This window comes from Anopheles merus, chromosome 3L, assembly GCF_017562075.2.
Source record: "Anopheles merus strain MAF chromosome 3L, AmerM5.1, whole genome shotgun sequence".
NCBI lineage: Eukaryota > Metazoa > Arthropoda > Insecta > Diptera > Culicidae > Anopheles > Anopheles merus.
This window is the reverse complement of record NC_054085.1, coordinates 21,229,919-21,245,068: the sequence shown is the minus strand read 5'-3', so window position 1 is coordinate 21,245,068 and position 15,150 is coordinate 21,229,919. Positions and strand designations below refer to the sequence as shown.

The following is a 15,150-nucleotide window of genomic DNA, read 5'->3' as shown; positions in this document are numbered from 1 at the left end:
CCATCGGGTGGGGCTCTTGTTTGCTTCATAATCCTCATTGTGTGTGCGGCTGGGCGGAAAGCATATCAAAGATTTGATGCAGTCGTCCCTATCCTTCGGGGTTTCGGACGAGTTTTGGACGAGTGTGATGCTTCGGTGAAATCACACAATTATGATAAATTTGATGAGTTCTTGAAATAGATTCATAGTGTATGTGTGTGTGGTTTATGGGATATGTTCTGAAGTTACTGGAAATAGCTCATGCTGAGCAATTGCTTTGTGATTCACCGACACGGTTTTTGGGGGAAAATCTGCCAAACGCCGTACGCTGTCTCACCATGCATTCTAATTAGCTTATTCTGCCGGTCCTCCTCCGGGCTGCAAAGAATCTAACCAATTCCTGCAAGACCGGACACACAACAATAGCAACCGGCAACTGTAGCAGTCATCTCCAGCGTTGGGACAAAGCAGTACACCGGAGTACAAACCAAACAACTGATCGGATGCACTCGCAGCGTGCTCTATAAGGCCGATTATTGGAGCGTAAGCCTGTTCTGCGGTATCTACAACACGTCGCACAAACAAACGATTCGTGCACTAGTGGTGGTGTGCGCAAAAAAATGGAAATGAAATGAAAACAACAAATTTGCAACCGGGGCAGAAATAGTGCGCAACATCCCTGCGACATGGCGCAGGTGGTGATGGTGCTGCCTATCAATGGCGACTGTACGCGAAGAATGTCAACATTGGAGTTGCGCGCTCGAGCGGGTGCGTTGTTTTGTGAAGGGATTAAGCTTTTAACTGGAAATTGCAAAAATCAACATCCGCCGTGTGCCAAAACACAAATCGAAATACTGCCGGCCTTCCGAATGAATGGAACACTTTTCGCTGTCCAGATCTGTTAAGAGATTCCATTTCATAGCGGGTTTTTTTTAAACCTCGGAGTGATGCAGGGTTTTGTAGGAAATCACTTGGAACAAATTCAATCAACCATAGATGTGAATTGACTTTCGGCTACAATACATTCCATTAGATTTATGGAAATACCTTGCTGTGTGGTAGCAATCTTCGTTCTTACCGTTTTCAAAATTCTCGTTGATGTCGGAAAATGTTCTAAGCCTTTCGACGTACCTGAAAAGGATATTAGCAAAAAAAAAAAAAAAAACATTAGTTCCAAGTTATTTCAGGCTAAATTTTCAAAGCAAACTTCACACAACACTAGCCCTACAGGAAGGCTTTTAAATAATTGGAGGAAAAGCTTCACTCGCATCTATTTTCCCTGATTGCCTGAGAGTCCATTTTTCTTCGGCACACGATACACATCGCATCAGCAATGCACCAAACGCTGCACCTCACCCATCGTGCTGCTTCCGCGAGATTCACTTTCATTCACGTCCAGACAGAGTAGTGACGGTTTGGGCAGGCGCTGACGCCGGAACGTGATGAAAAATTCAATTCCATTCCTTTCTAGATGTGGGCGCACATGAAAGAGAATGCAGAAGGAAAATGTTCTCAAAGAATGATAGACTGTTTGCACGGTTGAGTAGGACCAAGGGTAACGGGTGCACGTTGCTGTTGCAAATTTAATGTGCAGATCTAGGGATCTCTGAATGATTTTGGATTTCTTATCGGCTTTGAAAAGATTGAACGTTCGTTGTGACAGCTTAACTATGTCTATCTGTGCAAACAGACTTTGCCAATCTGACACAACATAATTAATACAAAGTACGTTTGTGTTTAGTAAGTAATCAACACTATTTTTAGCAGCCTATGCAAACCAAGAAAATGTTTGAATTTGCAGTTAGCTTATTTACTTCTTGCTTTTGGAGCACATAATATAATTTTCTTACAGTTTACCATGAATTTGTATAACTTATCGAATTTTATTTTTAAATTATGGTTGAAAAAGTAACGAATTTACTAAATGATACTGTGAACTACATTCAATCTACATTCATGTAGTCACAAACGATACTAATTTCAAAGTAGTTTGTACGGGTTTGAAGGTGACCTTCAGGCTATTTAATCTGACTACTATCCCAAACAGTTCTCTGTCTAGCCAAATCAAATGAAAATTTCCATACAAAATGCACCGTTTATCACAATTCGGGTCAAGATCAAGAACACGATCGAAAGTAACATAAAAAACGCAAACAAAAAGCTCGTTGTGTCGGGTGATAATCTGACGGTTTCGTTTTCATCCCCCAACCGTTGTTCGTTTCGTTGCCACTTGGCACCACTGTCAACTCCAATATTGATCTCCCTGCAGCACGATTGAGCGTATCTCCAACAAAACCGAGATGACGTGTTGATGCGCGTTGAATACAAATCGGCACGACAAACAAAAATATTCATCGTTACAAACGCTCAACCGCACCACATCGCAAAAAGAAAATTTTTTTCCTCTTTTTTCCAGCTGATAGTGTCCCTTTCCCAAACGGGCCCCCACAAAACCTTCAAAGGGGTGCATGTAAATTGGGCCAAAGATATCACAAATGAAAGCGGGACCGAAAGCTGCCCAATAAAACGCTCGGGCAGAGAAAAAAAAATGCTAAAAAACGCTTGTTTTGATTTCAAGGTTTGGTGTCCTTCTTGCGTATGCAGGACACGGCATCGCACACGGCACACGCACCATCACCTCCACCACTGGCCGATCGGCTGAACGGGCTGAACATAAATACCAATTACCGTCAACCCATACACACCAGCACACGAGCATCATCAACAGCATCATCACCACCACCAGCATCGGAATATGGTCAAACAGGAAAATTCCACCCACGGAGAACCGATGAAAAATGCTGATCCAATTCCGACCAGCACGGGCGCGAGGTTTGATTGGTTTGATTTAAAAAATAAATCGTCACACCTCGCGCGGGAATGTGAAGCACGATTGTGTGAACAGTTGACGACGATGTTTTGCCACCCCCTGACCATATGGAACACCGGGAAAACGGGTCGATAAGGATATTTTGGGAGCGTTGTCTTGTTTGTCGCACAGCGTACACAGAATACGAGCAAAAAAAAAAATCACAGTGATTAATTTTAATTAATTTCACTCCCTCCTCCACTCTAGCCATTCCGAAAAGTGGAACGCGTTTTCACTTCGTTGCATTGCATTGCAGCGTGTGTTCGTTACACACCAAAGCGTATGTAAAACGTATCCTGCCGTACCCGTATGTTGACGCGCCGTAACGCAGCTGAAACGATGCAAAAGAAAGCACTCGGATGGCAATGGATGGTATAGTGAGACAACACAAACACACGCAGCGAAGAGAACGGTGGGATAAAAATGCCACCGACAGCAATTTTCCATAATTAATTACATTCACAGCCCTTGCACAATCTTGGACATTTTGTGGCCTTTTATGTGACAGTTTCGATGTGGATGGTTTTGGGCAATGGTTTTTTTTTTGTTATTTTATTAAGAGAGGAAAATTGGTCAACCGTGGGTAACGGTGAATAATTACTGGCGCGGTCCGAGTGCGGCATATGCTCGTGGTGGGGGGGGGGGGGGGGGATTGGGTTTCCGAGGATTGGCCTTCGCTCGTTATCCATGATGAGCATATTGGTATGAAATTGTTAATTACTGCCAGGTGGAATGTGGCGGATTCAGGCAAATCGTTCGTGTATGGGGTGTGAGAATTTTCCGCTTATGTTGACCGTGAATGGACAAGGCTCATATTTCCATATATGCCGTTATTTCCGTTTCATCGATTGGATAACAGCATAACGCTACCTCAGTTCCAAGTGCTGGAAAGACTTGGAAAGTTTATAACAGTGAATGCATTTAAAAACAACGCTGAATTTTTGAATTGAAAAGAGAAAAACTTTAATATTCATCCGAATATATTTGTTTTACGTATTCAACTTCAAGAAATATCTCGCTTTATACCCAAAATATCGCGTGTTGATTTCGCCTTATGATTTATGGAAAGCTTCATCTTATTCCCACCGCTCCAATGAGCACTGGCGCAGGGCTTCATCCTTTGCGCACCAAACCAATCCTTGGACCAGTGCCATTGCAAACAGTTTCCCAGGAGCAGCAGAGCGCCGTGCTACACAGCACGATGATACTGAATCATACCGCCCGGGTCCATTGCAAACCCAACGGAAAGCGTTTCACGGCAAACGCCATTACTAACCAATCGCGCGTACAAATAATCTCGCACGAAAGTGCCGAAAAAACGTGAGCCGATTCGGAAATGAGTTTCGAGCGTCCGGGGAGGAGAAACACTCCAGCAGGGTTCTTCCCGGATTCAACTTCCGCAAAAGTGATATAAAGAAATCATCTATTTCGCACAACGGCATAGCAAGGCGTGGGTACGAGCTGTGTTTTAGTTTTCGCTCGTTTTTAGCATTTCAACTGCTTCCTTCCAAAGACACTAGACGGTGGCGGTGAGTTGTGCAGCGAAATCGATCCTTAGCAGGAGCATTAGCAACCTGCGCGTATTGAAAAGCACTCCCTGCTCGAGGGCATTTCCCAGCTGTAGAAGGAGCTTGCGCCGCAGGCACCGGCAACTTCGCCGGGCGATAATCATGATCAGCCAGTGGCGGATCAGCTCCTAAAGCAGCAGCAGCTTGCTCGTTTTTAATATATTCTACACCTGTCACCAGGCGACACCTCTGCATTGGAATATTAGTTTCCGGTTGGGATAGGCGCGGAGCCGGGGGCCGAGAGCGGTCTCCAAAAAAAAAAAACAGAGCGCGCAAGGAAGACGTCACAAACGCCGGGTTTTGAAATGGCGATGAAAAGGGCTTGGCAACATATTTACCGCTTCGCTGTCGATAAGTGAATGAACGCGGCTAGTCTGGTGTTCGCTTCACCCACAAAACCCTTTCATCTGTGTGTTTGGCTGTGTGAGAAACCTGGAGGAGAGATTATTGTGATGAGCCGTTGGGTCCCGAGGAGTTATTTAATTCCATCAAAGTGTGTTCCAATTTCGTGCAATTTCATTATCCCGGCAGCTCATCATCATGATTGGTGCAGCTTGGTACAGCTTCACTGCTAAACCTTTGCGGGCTTGGACGTGGATTAAGATGATGAAGTTGATGCAGCAGAGCAGACATCTGGAAGACTTCTGGAGCAGCATCGAGGTGCATTGGAAGGGATTTAGCGTTGCGCTTTGATCGTTTCGATTGCACCTTTTCGTCTGTGTATGAAGTGTGATTTGTTTAGTAATAAGATTGGATTTGATGCACGAACCAGAAAGCGAGTGAAATTCTCCACGAAGGTGTTTAAGTACCCCACAAGGCTAAGACTCAGATTGAATGACATTGGAGAATTGAAGGAATTGGAGAGTGAACTATTTTTTAGAAACGATATTCCCATCGGTTAACATCCTTCTTAGTACTTTGATGTCATCTCAAGATTACTTTACTCTGGTAAGGAGCTTTATCAACATCCAATATAGTAAACTCTCACACACAAAGCCAAAGAGTAACAAGAACAACGCTTTCGACCCGTGTTTTTTCCTAGAAGGCTCTTCATAATGCTCCACTTCCAGGATTGCTCTTGGGATTTTCCAACTGCCCCCCAAAAAAAAAAGCAGAATCGGGCCATCCTCGATAAATTTATAAAAGCAATGAAAAGCCACTCAAACGAAATGGGGCACACCGATCTTTGGGTTTCGTTAAGTAGGAAGAAGTTCAAGGAAGAAGGCAACTTTGTTTTCGATCACTGCGCTTCGAAGACAGACGGCTGCTACACAATTCACATCGTCATTCGGGCGTGGAAACGCATTATTGTCCGTTAGTAGCTGGAATCGGTAAGATTACACAGCTTTTGCTTGTAGAGGCTGGAAAGACACTCTGATTAAAGTAGGTTTTTGATAGGAGAGCATAGAACTTAAGATAAAGAATAAGAACAAAACAAGAACTTCCAATATTTTCAATTGACATGGTTAACAGTTTTAAGGGAATCTTGAAGATTGTAACAAAAAGTACATGATTTACACGAATATGACAGTTGAAGGTTTACTCTTGAGTCCTTTTCCAAATTTGTGACATCTTGAACTTCCCAATAAAGACCTTCCCAATAAAATGAATTCGTTAATTTCCACAATGGTTTCTACTACAGTTTTAGTGAAAAGTTGGAAATACTTTGGATTTGATATTTTGCCATTCAAAATTTATGCAATTCTTACTAGCATAATCTTGTTCAGACTAAAAATCATTTTAAAGTCCCTTTCAATTTGAATCATTCATTAGCTTCAAATTCTAACTATACAATGATTCAATGTAATACTTTGTTGCTATCATTCAGCATGACCTAATTACGCAACACAAAGCCCCAAACACAGCGAAATCCGAACGTCGTCCATCCCCAACGCCACCACACCACGCTTGATGCAATATTGCAAAATCATGTGATTTAAAATTCGGCTTTATTTGCATGAGATAACCATTTCTCTAGCTCGAGCGCTCTAATGAAGTCATCCATTATGCATTGGCACTGTGGATGTGTGTCTGTCGGCGCCCGAACAACATTCACTCATCTCATCTCATCCACCATCGAACGATAGGGGCCTTTCAAACGGTAGTGAATGACGCGGTGAAGTCACTGTTCGCAGATCAATCGGAATGAATTCAAGGCCAAAAAGGCTATCTCTGGCTGAGCTCAGGGGGTGTGTGTTTCGTCAAATCCGGCGATTGTGGCGAAATAAAGTAGCCGTCCCTATCCCCAAAATGGGGGCGCTTTGGGCGATGATTATAGGGAAGGTGGGATATTTCTCGCAGGCAGGAAACAACAAACGGGGCAACAAACATCCGACGAGTGTGTGTTTGAGTAATCATATCGATGTGTGAGCGGCGCAAAATTCGGAACGCAGGGCAAAAGAGTCACTGTCGGTGTATGTAGCCGATGCCGGCGGGCAGCAGTGATCTGTGCGAAGGCATTGAGCCGTCTGTTCCATGTCTGTCCAGTTGAGTTATTTGGAAGGGACAGGGCACATTCGTGTTCTAGCGGGTTGTGGTGTGTCTTAGAAACCACCCAACGGATATGCCCGTTACTTGCCGAGGACGAAGTCGTGCGGGTGTAGTGTGAAGGTATGAAGTATTCCATTTGCCCAAAAAACTTGATCCGTACAAAGATCAACAGGCAGCGTGTTTTTGGTTCGTGATACGCTGGGTATAGTTAAGCTAGACACACGAACAGCAGCAGCAGCATAATTGAATGGTTTCGGCGTCTAGTAAAGCGGCTCCTAGGCGCACACGATTAGAACGCAACATGACGAACCTTCGATGCCCGGGCGTCGATAGCTACGATGGCGTCTGATGGATGAGTTGTGACTTTTGCCGATGTCTCGGTTCTCCCAGCTCCTCAGCTCCCGGGTTTTTTTTTTCAAAGGGGCAGGCAAATTAAAACAGCCAACCAAAGGAGATTGAATGCTGCGCGCGCGATGATGCCGACCGGTCGATTGCATGCAGACGGGAAGTTTTGTGCCGTCTCCACTCTTTCCCACTCGAGCCCTTCGCAGGAGTGGTTTCTTATTGCTTCCCTTCGATCGCGGTAATGATGCGACGACGTCCGAATGGGAAGCACACGATGGGAACACACCGGCCCACCACCATCTACTCTGGTCGTTGCTTTGGCGAGAGTGATGATTTAATGGATCAATAGAATCGAACCCAGAGTAGAAGGCCTCAGCCCAGTCATCGCCCGTCACACCGCGGCGTATCGACTGGAGAAAAGTAGATCAGGTTTCAAGGTGCTCTAGATGTATCCCGGGGCCGCCGCTGGAGAGGAAGGTTAGTTGTTGCTGAGGTTCATCAATTGTACGCTACGGCGTACGGGAGCACAGCCCTTGGAGATACCCGCTTTGACGATGCGATGTGAAAGAGATAAATTAGGTGTATGGTCGTTGACCCGTTAGGTCACACACACACACACACACGCACGTGCACATTACACCAAAAAGGCTGCTGTGGACGGCTATGGACGGGTATTGGCAAAAGGCCAATTAGGTAAGGTTCGCTTCCTTCAATACACTCTTTCGCTCGAAGAGCTCTTGAGCATGGCGTGCCGAGGCGTTGAGCAGGGAATGTTGGATGTGGACATCTTATTTTTGCAGGACAAAGCTTCATTCTAGTGGTAAACGTGTGATTGAGGTGGTTGAAATAAAAACAAAATTCCTGACCAATGTGGAAGGAGCATCTAGGACGGTTCAATAAGGCTGTCCAAAAAGCGACAAAGATTGATCTAGGATTGATCGCAGTAATGTAGAGTGATGTGTTTGTTTTGCTCCCAGCATAATAAAGGCATTTAAAATAGAGGGCATCTGTAAGCGAAACTGATATGTTTGTGCTGTAGAATACGCAACAATTAGAACTTCAAGAATTAACGTTACTACATTAGCACAGCGACCTCTATTTCCAAATCTAATGCAAAATGTATTAATAATTCAATAAAATAAGCTCCAAATCCTGTATTACCAAGTCTTTTAATTTGACTTGGCGTACATTCCTACAAAATACAAAAATAAAACAAAAATACTAATTCATAGTCTGGTCTACGCCAAAACGTTCAAACTGGCAAGAAACAACCTATACATTTTTATCCTTCAGACGTAGATAAAGAGCACATTGACCTTTGCCGGAAGCTGTCAGCAGCCACATGGAAAACATCAATCGATTTGTGATGATGTTGGTGTTTTTTTTACACAATTTGTGCCACAAATCCAATTTGACAAGGCAAGAGCCTTCCCCGGCACAGAAGCAGCGGGAAAAGGTAGGACAGCCAAAACCCCAATTGTTTGCTATCATTCAACATTTAGACTAGAACAATTCTCCCATCAAACGAATCCTGGGGTTTCGTGTTACGATGCCGGTGTGTGCGTGTGTTTGGAAGGATTCCAGATTTGTTTCCCCCAAAACCCTATCGATCGATCGGTTGTCAGCCAGCCAGCCCGGGTTGTACTAGCCGTTGCTGACGGCACACCGCGGATTAGTGTCACTGTCACCGGGATTTGCCGGGATGGCGTATTCGTTGCCGGGTGTCACACCTGATCATCGTCTAGGCTGGCGGCACGAAATAGCGCTGCTAGCCTGCCCGATTGCGACTGGGCCACTGACCGTAAAGTTGGCTTTAGTCCTCCCCTCACCCCATTGCTGTTGTCCGATTGACGTTTACAATTTGATTGTTTGCTAACTCGTCGCAAACACGCACCTACGTTTGGTGGAATTTTGCGCGTTAGGAGAGTGCTGAAGCAACCGGGCGAGCCGGAGCAGCATCGTGTACACGTGGCGGTATTTGATGTTTTTGCACGGCCGCTGCAATTTTGGACACAATGATGTGTTAGGATTTGGTAGCTTCACTAAGGATAAGGATGGTTGTGACAGTGCCAATCCGCTGGAGGGGTTTTCGGGTTGATGGATGCTATTTGCAACATGTTTGCTGTATCGATAAGTGCATAAAAAAATAAATACAGGAATTGGCGAAAATTTGAAATTGCCCAAAACGGTCATAAATCAAGAAAACTTAAGGCTTTAATATGTATGTATTATTTTTAGAGTTCAGTATCTATCATTCTTCTTCTTCTTTGGCTCAACAACCGATGCCGGTCAAGGCCTGCCAACACACTTGTGGGGTTGGCTTTCAGTGACTTATTGATTTCCCCCCATAGCAGGATAGTCAGTCCTACGTATGGCGGCACGGTCTATTTGGGGCTTGAACCCATGACGGGCATGTTGTTAAGTCGTACGAGTTGACGACTGTACCATGAGACCGGCTATCTATCATTATGGCATATCAAACCAATACGTTGTACGATAATCATATGATTAAGTGATTACTGATTTCTAAAGAAACACATTTTTATTTCAGAATCAGATATTTCATCATTTATTAGATTTAGCATTACATTCTGCATTACAATAAACTGCACACATACAAATTAATATTTTTTTTAACTCTATAGTATTTGTACAAGAACAAATGTATTACGTTTTATTAATCACTTTAAAGATTCATGTTAGAATTCTATTCAATTAATTTTGAGTAACTGATTTTAAAATATTCTCTGTACTACAGTAAAATAAAGGATGTTCTGCCGTTTCAAAAATAAATTATTATTTTTTTTGCAAATGAAAAACAAGACAGGAAATGAAGAACAAAAAAGAAAGCAACGTTTCCTCTTCAAAAAGGCAAAAAACAACCATGTCGGATACGGCCACGTGACATGGAAATTTATTTTTAATTATTTAATGGATTGTTGATTATTTAAATCTGATTCGCGCTGATGAAACACATTTCTGCTGCTGACTCGGAATGCACCGAAACACCCGAGAAACAGCGAGGGGAGAGAAGGAAAAGCGACAAAAAATGTGGGAAGATTCGTCCGGGGAAAAACCTGACCTGACACGTGCGAAGCAGTGCGCAGTGCGTGTGCAGATTTGGTGCCTGTGCTTTTTTCGCCAATTGGTTCAATATATTGAAAGTGGGATATTTTATTTTTGTTCCTGCTTTCCTAGTTTGCACTAATGCACAAACCATTCGCTTCCCAGCTGGGCCAAAAGGAAAGCTGAAGGTGCAGAGGAGATGGAAACAAAAAAAAAAAAAAATCACGAAATGAATAAATTTGTGAATCACTTTGGGGCCCGTTCTACCCGACCTGCCTCAATGCAATTTTGAGTTGGCCCAACTAGCGGCGAATTGCAATTTGGTGCTGTATTCTTGTTTTGTTTATTCATCCTGTGCAGTCTGTGTTTCTGAGTTGTGCTGCCAGTCAGTGAGGGTAGAATTTGTGTCGTACAGCTGATAAAAAAAAACCCCGAGCTTTTTCCTGTTCATCACCATTGCTTTCACGAGCAGAAAGAATAAATTGAAATCCTCGTAAATTGGACAACTTTCTGCCTTCCTTTTTTATGTGTATACTGTTTTGTTAATCTTAGTTATAACACTGTATTTTACTCAATTTGTTAGCACGGAGATGATGTACCTGGTTCTTGTTGGAAATGCGAGCGAACTAACGGAGCGAGGGAGAGATAGATAAAGAAAGAGAGAGAGAGAGCAGTTTTCCATGGATATTTGAATTTTGTTGCATGCTAAAACAAATGTTGAGAAATAGATGCTTTAGCGATCAGACCTCATTTGCTACATAGTATTCTCGAAGTTCCACTGTGTCGCAAATGAGTTTTTGAACATCGATTGAAACCCTAACTCACAAAGGCAAAATAGAGCGTATTTTTTCATAAATGTGCAAACCCTTGAAAATGTATCTTATCAAGAGTTTTGAAAGCTTCAAATTATATTCGTTGATATTTAACAGGTTGCATAAAACAATCTACCAAAGAGCCTTAGTCAGCAAATTATTATAAATATCGCTCTCTCTTTTTCTCTCTTGGAGCATTCGCCATGCAACTCACAGGCAGAGTAAGTTTTACTGAAACCTTTTAACACAATTTATTACGGTCGCTATGGCCGGTTAATGTTAAAAGCATAAAAGCGCCAATTTAAACTGCCCCCACTGCCCCTCCAGAAAACCCCGTACCATTCAAGAGGCACTGGCACCACCATTTCCACCATCTCCAATAGGACCCACTTGTTTGAACAGCCATCAAATGGTCAAATATCAGAGCCGAGCCAGCCGACGCATGTGACACGATAAACACGGGTGACCAAAAATTAATGATTTCATGCTGCAGCACACGCGCAACAAGGATGGCCATCCGGCTTGCGAACCACACACACACACACGCACATAGATCGTCGCTTTATTTATTATTAATTAACAATCAATTCGTTCCTTTTCGGGGCACACACACATAGGCTCATTGGCTCATCGAAACGCACGCGCCCTGCAGCCCAGCTGGCCGATAGGGAAGCTTCCTTTCATCACAGACACACACACAGCCTGCCCCCTGCTGGGAATATTCATTTCAAACAGCCGATTTTCAACGATCAACACCGGCAAAATGTGTTTATAGTGTCCACCATACTCCACTCCCTCCCCCACTCTATCAGCGGCGGAACGGTTTATCACCAACCAACCGGGATTTTGTTGACGTCGTATACGTATGCTGGGCGCTCGTGTGGGCATCGTGTGGATAAATAAATTTGCAGGCTTTTCCAAAATTTTAATATTATCATTATCCCTCCCCCCCCCCACTGCCAGCTACTGCCAGATGGGGAAAAGGGGTTTAAATTATTATCGCTATAATTGAAGTTATGTTTTGCATGTCCTATGCTGCTGCTGCGGCAGACAAATAGAACCTAAAACTTCGCACACACACGCCGAGGATATAAATTGCATTTTCACTCGCTTCAGGTTGTTTGTTTTTGGCACCGAACCCGGAACACGCATCCTGGAATTTGGACAGCCGATACACATTTGTACGGTGCTGTGTTTCCCGATTGAAGCGCCAAAAAAGGTAGAACAGTTGTAGCATCGGGTCGGTTTTAAAGTTGGTTCAGTTTGTTGGTACGTTGCATGGAATTTAAGAGTTTGCCAAAAAAGGGGTAATTACTTTAGTTTTACTGTATGATTTCATGATGGTATTGGAATTCAACATTGTATTTAGTTTCCAAAAAATGTTTTTTTACAAAAATAAAATTATTATGATCGAAAAAGAAAGAAAAAGAAATACTACATTACGTTTCATTAAATTAAATTAACATAAAAGGGAAACAGTAAATGGAATAATGATATGAAAACAAATAAAAAATTGATATTTAAAAAAGAAAAGAACATAAAACAAGAAGAAGAAAAAGTATTCTGAATTAAAATACAAAAAACGCAAACACGAAAGAGTAAAACATATCGGAAACGAAATCAGTAGAAATTTTCACAATAAATAAACAGACACATTAAAATAAAACATGCAGAAACAAAACAAAATAAACTAGATAATTATATAGCTTTAGGCATTATATTTATCAATGCAACTCAATTTGATAGCATAATTTCGTGGGGAAAAGTATTTAAGATAATTTTTTTAAAATATATCTTGAACCTATGAAAATGGCTTTAATCCAGCAAGTCCCACATGTCGTTACGGCACCAAACGGCATCGTATAGAATTTATAATTGCCTCGTTTTGGCAAACAACTTTCTTGGTTTTAATCTCGCCCAAGTATGGCTGAGCCGCTATAAATAGTTTTACAACCATAAACACGCTCGCTCGCTCGAGAACGCCCCGTGTGCGCTGCTGCTTATATTCGTTGCGGCAATTTTTACTCGCTATATTTGCATATCTCGTTAGCAGTTTCCCACGATACGGAGGGCAAATAGGGTTAAATTTAATTGCTGATGGTGTAAATACTGGAGCAAGCGGGGGCTCTATGTTTTACCGGGCACAAGCGCCACCACAGTCACAAACCGTTGCCGGTCGTGTATATCGGCCATAAATTCGCGGGCGTTTCTTCTCGTGTTTTTCCCCCGCAAACGGAACACGGAAACACGGGCGCCATAAATCTATAATAAACGATTAAATTACCCAATTCAAATCAAATCCACCGCCGCCGGTGTACAGACGAGAATGTCGTGTGAGCTTGTAATTCGAAACACTTCACAAACCTCCCGAAGCTGTAATACGGTTTTACCTCATACTTGCTTCCCTGCTTCGTGTGTGCTTGTGTGCTCCATACGGTCCAGATTTGGGTTATGGCGAAAGGTGCCGAATCGCGTTAAATTACCTGCAAGTATAGAACGGAACGAAGGAGAAATATGAGCGAAACTTGCACTAATCGTGCTTGATTGGTGTTTGTGGTGATGGGGTTCGGGTCCCACAAGGTTAGAAAGTGTACGAGTGTGTGTGTGTGTAGCGTGTCAGTAACAAATTAACCCACAAATAGGACTCGCTTTTCTCTACTTCCAAGGAGTGGTAGCGAAATGAGTAGAAAACGGGGAAAAAATCCCTTTAATCAGATTAAAACCCCTTTTCGGAATTTTCTTTATGTTTGTTTCTTTTCGATTTGCTCCACTCTGCTGGATGGAAAGCGGGGTGAAGTTCTCGACCCCGGGGGCGGAAACGTAACCGGAAATCTAACCATTTTTCTTGACCACCGCGCGGAAACGTAGTAATAAACACCCCGGCCCAAAACCCAGAAAATGATCACTAAATCATGAAGCGGCCAGCCCAACGAAGCGAATGCGCGACGATGGCGGGTGTCGATGCGCCAAAAACCACTCCCCAGGCCTATTATTCACGGTCTCCCAATTAACCTATTTGAAGCATTCCGTGCGGCTCCCACCGACCCACAAGTTGCTCCAGATATGGCTAATTTTACAATACCTTGTGTGTGATGGATGGTGCAAAAAGAAAAGGGCAATTGGAGAAAAGGCAACGAAATGCGCTTGTAGCAGCACCAACCCAAAAAAGGTGGCACCACCGCCGACACTGAACTAATCGGCTTCCTCATCAGGGAGAGGTTTCATCAACACCAACACCAAACCACGGCTCGAAATGAGCGCTTTCTTTCGCCTGACAGGGCACTACCGGAAGGGAGGTTGAGGGATACTAAATAAACATTGCTGGTTAGATTAATGCATTTGGGAGCATTTTTTTTTTGTGGCGACCTGAGGCCCCGTTGATTAGATGGCACATCATAGCACAGAACCGTGTAGCGCTTTGTGGGAAACGCTATTAAGAGGAGCATTATGAGACACACCTGTACGTTTGCGTTGTGGTGAGACTACTTCTATACCTGTTGGAGCTGTCGTGATCAGTGAGAAAGATCGCAATGTGTTTGAGGTTGAGATATGTCATAATTTTGTGGAATGGCTCAACAACGCGAGTTGCTAATACATCAAACATTCATACATGCTAGGATCTTTCCTGATGGGTAGAATTACCTATGACATCAACTAGGAATTAACTATGAATCTTAAGATGTAACAGGAATGATGGCTAGTAATAAATCAATTCCGGCTAGCTCCCAAATTTTCTGGTACTAATTCTGGATATTAGATCGGGAATCATTATCGGCATCTCCATGAAAATTAGCGTTTTGGTCGTATGCGGCTACGATGAATCCCAATGTTTTAGTAAACGAAACATTTTCATGGAGATTCTTGATCTAAATTCGCTTCTGCAACTTTTGATTCCAATTCCGGAACCAATTCAAGTATTGTAATCTGCTCCAGAATCGGATTCTTATCGAACCAACTGTTAATTCCCTGTAACTGTGGTTGCTAGTGTTTTTTTTTTGTAGGCAGCAAGTGACAGGACGTT

The 15,150-nt window shown here is 43.1% G+C and overlaps 1 protein-coding gene across 9 annotated transcripts in view; it reads right to left on the bottom strand.

The window, feature by feature from the left end:
• LOC121600455 (insulin-like growth factor-binding protein complex acid labile subunit) overlaps positions 1 to 15,150 on the bottom strand; it is a 202,954-nt gene that overhangs the window by 79,003 nt on the left and 108,801 nt on the right. For 4 of the 9 annotated variants that reach the window (XM_041929061.1, XM_041929062.1, XM_041929065.1 and 1 more), the window contains 2 exons: positions 13,520 to 13,612; positions 1,058 to 1,110 (listed from right to left, as the gene is read on the bottom strand). The exons of 3 other annotated variants lie outside the window; for them this stretch is intronic. The gene's annotated coding sequence lies outside the window, so the exon portion shown is untranslated. The remainder of the gene's footprint in view (positions 1 to 1,057; positions 1,111 to 13,519; positions 13,613 to 15,150) is intronic. 2 more of the 9 variants (XM_041929059.1, XM_041929063.1) reach the window with 2 other exon arrangements.